Source organism: Dipteris shenzhenensis, chromosome 8 (genome assembly GCF_047967505.1).
Source record: "Dipteris shenzhenensis isolate YYH24624 ecotype China chromosome 8, Dip_SZ_1.0, whole genome shotgun sequence".
Classification (NCBI taxonomy): Eukaryota; Viridiplantae; Streptophyta; class Polypodiopsida; order Gleicheniales; family Dipteridaceae; genus Dipteris; species Dipteris shenzhenensis.
Window position 1 is genome coordinate 6,987,238 of NC_141603.1, and position 6,000 is coordinate 6,993,237.

The window sequence follows — 6,000 nt, forward strand, 5'->3', positions numbered from 1 at the left end:
TTGATTAGAAATGGCGAATTCAAACCTAACGTTCGGACGACGTACTAGTTTGGATGGAAGCGCCAATTATAAAGCAACAAATCAAAAAATTGGTTGGAAACCTCGATCTTCAAGTGATTTGAGAGAGGAGTAGTGGGGCAGCTTTTGGTGCCCACAAACAAATGCAAGTTGGGTGTCGACGTTGATGTTTGTTTAGTAAGTCAGAGGCTCGAAAAGAGGATCAGAACCTCCAAGAAGCCAAGTCGTAGACTCGCAGTCAATGAGGCATGGCGTGATTGAAGTTAGTAAAGATGCTCTCTCAACACTTGGCAAAACGAGAGCTCAACATGTGGCAATGTCGAAATATCGAATCGGTTGTGACACATGGCAACACGTAGCCAGAGTGCTAGGAGTAGAGTGCCTTGAAGGCTTAAAATATAGCATCTCTTGCCCTAGGTCATGTGTCGGCACGGATTTAACACATTAAATTTGTGATGTTGGATCAAGACCCCTAAAAAGTTAAAATCCCCCTTGAAAAATCCGACGCCACTCCAAAAAATCTAGCGAACTTCTTCGCCACGTCACACTCATCACCTCCCCAGCTCCCTTGACAATTGATAAAGGCCACATGTTGGCCGTACACATCAGAATCTGGTCGGATTTTGGCTCGGGGCAACCAGTCGGTTGTCAAAATTCGATCGGCTTCCTCCTCGGAAGAGCCTCTTCATGGCCCTTCCTCATTCCATCTTCAAACAACCTTCAAAAAATTTGCGCTTCTGCCATTTTGAAAAGAAATCTAAAATTTACATAAAAGATGTATATTTTGTGATATTAGAGGCTAATAGAAGGCCATACTAGAATTTGGCCTTTTGATGGAAGGTAAGGTGGTTGATGGGACACACAACCAAATGGTAACAAGGCCTCAAAGCTCATGGTCGAGAACACGTGGACATAGAACCATGTGGTAAAAATATAATTATGGCAAGTATCTTCTATTGCTCTATTCTATTTAGTCTGGGGTTGCAGCTTGGTAGTATTAGAAACAATAAACAATTTCAAGAGCTGTGTAGGTCATTGGAAAATTGCCTATAAGTCTATTATGCTCAACAGTTACAGTATACAACACTTGCAGTATACAAGCTTCAAAGCGTGCCAGTCTGTGGAGGAATCCATCCATTGAGATGATTGCCATATAGTGAAAAAAATGCCAAAAGCGAGTTTAACGCCTCCAAAGCAAAGACGTTTGCCAAGGTTGTGCGAACACCACCCATCAATTCCAAAGATAAAGCATTGAAGTTGTAGCAAGGTCTAAGAGTAGTTGGCCGGCAATAAAACACTACTCAAGCTAAGATGTTGTAAGCTGGAGCAAAGAGAAGCTCCAAGAGAAGGGGGGCCAAGGGGAGTGGAGTGGTTGACCAAAAAGGTCCTATGGCTACGGCTACAAATGGTGTTGTGAATGATCATCAATGCGACAAAGGTGCATGGATTGATGAAGGGGAACAAGGGTGAAGTTCAGTTAACATCGAAGGTAAAGATTAAGAGGGAGGGGCAAGGAAGTAGTAAAGGAGAGGGAGGGCAAAGAAAGAAGGAGAGGTCGACAACACCATAGCAAGGTCGCTTGCAAGCTCCTTGAAAACACAACACATAATGAAGACGAAGATGCCTATTCTACAAGTGGACAAAGATATGATTCACCCTTAATCTCCCGCTAATCCCCCCTTAATACCCATCGATTTATACCTTTACATCTATATTTCATTATGCCTTGGGTGTGTTCTTGAAGAAGATGACCATGGATGGAATATATGCAGATTGAGGGACAGAGACCTCAATCTCGACAAACATGGGTCAAGTGGCAAGAGAAGCCCCTTTGCGAGTCTATTTTGTTCGATCGAGATACTACCCATTCTTTCTAGCATCATATTACTTCTTTAAGGAAAGGTTTCCAGTTCTTAGCAAAGGAGGGCTCCATGTGGTAGTAGGGGAGGAAGAGCTTGGAGAGCCTCATGGCGAAAGAAGGTGGAGTGGAGGGAGAGCTCGGAGGGCCACATGGTGGAAGGAGGGGATTCCTATTGATGGAGGATGGAGAGAATTTATGTCCATATGGCACAAGGCTGAAAGCAACAGTCATGAGCAGACTCGGGAGATCTCCATGTGCCAAGTCCGCATCGACCACACGATGTATGGGCCTTGGAGTGATAGCGTCGCGGTGACACGTGGCCCCCCCCCCCCCCCCCCCCCACACACACACACACACACATAGAAGAAGTCTCTCTCTCTCTGTCTCTCTCTCGCATACACACATATAGTTACACATAGTCTCTCTCTCTCTCTCATGTCCCCTCTCTCTCTCTCTCATGTCCTCTCTCTCTCTCTCCCCCTCTCTCTATCTTGCATATATACAGAGAGAGGGAGAGAGAGAGAGAGAGGACATGAGGCCTGTGATTGCCCCACAGTTCTTAGTGTTGTTGCTTCCCCAAAGGAAGGATTAGGGGAGAGAATAGTCCTATGCTACCATTGATCATGACAATGAGATAAACGTATGCATACACATGTGAGAGTGTCTCTACATGTATATGTTTGATTCTCTAGCCATGTGTGACTGTGTGTCTCTATGTGTGTGCATGTAGATAGAGGTGTACTCACTCAAAAGGGTGAGTTGCTCCTATTCCATCGAAGGAGGGAAGTAGACGGTATAAACATAAGAACATGGGGAGAAAGTATGTAATGCACAATTATATCATAGTAGTGTGTAGGTCACGAATGGGAAAGTCTAACATAGAGTTGACCATGTATGTCACGAATGAGTAAGTCTGACATAGAGTTAACACATGTAAGAAAGTGTACAAGTGCTATCAAAAACATTTTTTCCAAATAAAAGTGATGCTACATGTCCAATTTGAAAATTCCTTTAAAATCATTTATTCCTTGAAATTAAAATAACACTAGGATCCCAACCTTGAGACCAAACGGAGCGGGTCTCTAACCCGTTGTAGACGGGTCATGCTACTCGTTATATCAAGAGGGAGCTTTTATTTCACTCTAAGTACTCCATGTCTGCCCCCCCTTCATAATTGGTCCCCCCCCACTCCCAATCTCACCTCACGTGGCTTCGTCTTTAATGCCCCTCAACTCCATTACTTTAATCGAGACTCCATACTGCCCCCCTTTATCCCTTAGTTTAATCATGGCCTCGCCATCTTACTTTCATACCTCTTCTTTTCCCACAATTAATTGATAGGAATTTTCCTTTTTTCAATGTTATGGGACATACTAGATCCCCATGTTCATTTACAAGCTTTTGGGTTCTTTAAATAGCTTTGCCTAAAAGCCTTAGACTTGTGTAGTCATGTGCATTGGCCTCTAGTAGTCATGTGCATTGGCCTCTAGTCTATTTCATCATCACAAGTGTATTGTGGTTAGGGAAAAGGCCTACATACATGACAAGTATGTCCAATCAAGGCAAGTTGCAACAGGGTTGCAACATGGATCATGATGCACAATTCTTTTGTGGTACATGGGGGAAGAAGATTATATGGCTGACAGAGAGTAGCATTCAATATCCACCTTATTTTAAACTCCCCTTACCTCCTTTTCCAAAAATCCATACTCTCAAGCCTCACTTCAAAAGTCCAGATCTAAAACCTTGCTCGAAACGCTACTACCAAAGTCTTACTCATCAAAAAGTCGAAAACTCTAAAGCGGCAGGCTTGAGAGCATCAGTCAATCATATGCTTTGTCTTGAGAGACAATCAAAGAATAAGCCTACTAACCCAAGCCTACTTAAGGTCTCCTATATCCTTAACCCAAGGTTAACCTCATCTTGACCAAATCATACTTAGTCCAACTTGGGGTGTTAGATTAACCAACCTAGTCTTAGGTAGGTTAGGTTCACTATACCCAAGGTCTAGTTAAGGCAATGTTTAACCCAAGGACATCATTAGGTTGGTTAGGTTCACTATACCCAAGGTCTAGTTAGGGTAATGTTTAACCCAAGGACATTATACATTCACATCCAATTAACACAATTGGAATGTGGTTTAAACCTAAGTCCATCCATTAAGGCCCCAAGCTTTAACATCATTTGATACTAGTAAATACATCTTTAGGTCATTGTTTAGCTTGCTTGCTTAAAGCACTAACTTACGCTGCTTTTAAAGCACCGAAATCATGAAAAACCTTTTTTTGCAAAAGGAAGTGATTCACAAAGATGCAAAGGCAAGAACTAGCATAATTGAGGCAAAGACAGCAATTAGTGAGACAAAATTAATCACTATGATATCCTTGATAGTTATTCTTATAATTACCAATCTTCTCATTCTTTACGTCAACATGATCATCTAGGTCCTACCAATAAGAGGGTCATAGAATCCAAGAGCCAGAGGTGGCTTTAGAAAAGGAGGTTATGAAAACAAATCCTCCAGAATAGAACCACAAGAAGCAATTCCAACTATCACAAAATTCAAAGTCATTGGGGATTTGGATTCAAGAAAAAATAAAGAGACATTGCCTATGGTAGTATAGTAGAGTTGATAATCAACATCAATGGAAAATAAAAATGAGAATCAATATCAAAATCAAACTTAGCATCAAAATGATTAATAAATGCTATGAACGAAATCAAGATAGCAAGGTTGCACATAGACTTCTCATTTTATAGCATGCAACTATAGACATTCAATTGAATGAAGAGAATATCCAATGGTCTCATTTTATAGCATGAAAATATAGGCAATTCAATAGAAGAGGATATCTATCATGAGAATATTCGATGGTCTATTGATGATTTTTCTTGAAGAGCTAACACTTTTATATCTCAAAAATTTCTATACCCCAATAAAAGTAAAACTTGAAACCCCAATAAAACCTGCTAAAATTTTCAATGTTTTGCTAAGATTTGCATTTTTTCTTTCAAAATTTGAAAGAAGATATATTAAATCATACTATTTTTTTATCAATATTGTGAAACTAAAAGACATAGCTCGATAAAATTTTGCTCATATTTGTATATTAATATATATCTTCTATGAAAACATCCATGATTTGATTCAAGCATATCAAATGGCACATCAAAAGAATTGGTTATTGTAACTTCATTCTATCATATTCGTGAAAGAGGATGCAATTACATGTGAACACATCATATAAGATTGAAAAACTTACAAAAGACCATGAGGGATTAAACATGAGGGGTGGGATATTATTTGGATGAAAAATACCAGGCGTGTATGTACTACTCATAATTTGAGGGAAAGCTATTAATCCATATGGAGGCGTTCAAAATAGTGAGACATCACAAAATGTACTACCATTTATGTTAAATAAAAATGCAAAGAAGTAGCATGAATGACATTGTAAGATGTTGATTACCTTAAAATATTCAACATAAATGATATGCAAAGGGGAACCGACACATATCAAATCGAATATTCTTTTGATATTGAGATATCGAAAAAGGTCATAACTAAGTGCTAAAATGAAGCATAAATCATAAAAATTAACTCCCTAATTTCAAATTATATTATATCTATAACCCATTGTATGGGTTGAAAGGAAAGTTCCATATAGTCTAAGTGGTATATATGGCACTATACCTAAAGGGGAAGCTAAACATCTTCCAACTTGACTTGTGTAGACTTACCAATGGCATGGTGGCAATGTTAACCTTTCTTGTCAATTGCCTTAATATACTTTATCATGTAGATTATGTTGACATGTGATTGTTTAAATGTAAGTGAGAATTCTAATTCTAGTTTCTAAACTAAAATTTTGTATGTATGCCCATTTGGTATGCATGTATTAGGTTTGTAGCTACTCAAGATATGGTGTGAGTGAAAATACCATTTGAAATTAATTTACCTAACATATTTGTCTTATTAAACGTTTCATGTATTTTATATGCTCCCATATGTTGGTTTCTTTATAATGTTAGAAGACGTTTTAATTTTGACCTTCTTAACTGGTGTTTGTCTAGTTGCCTTAGCTCTCTAGCTAGCTACCATGCATTTTATAATGGGTTGG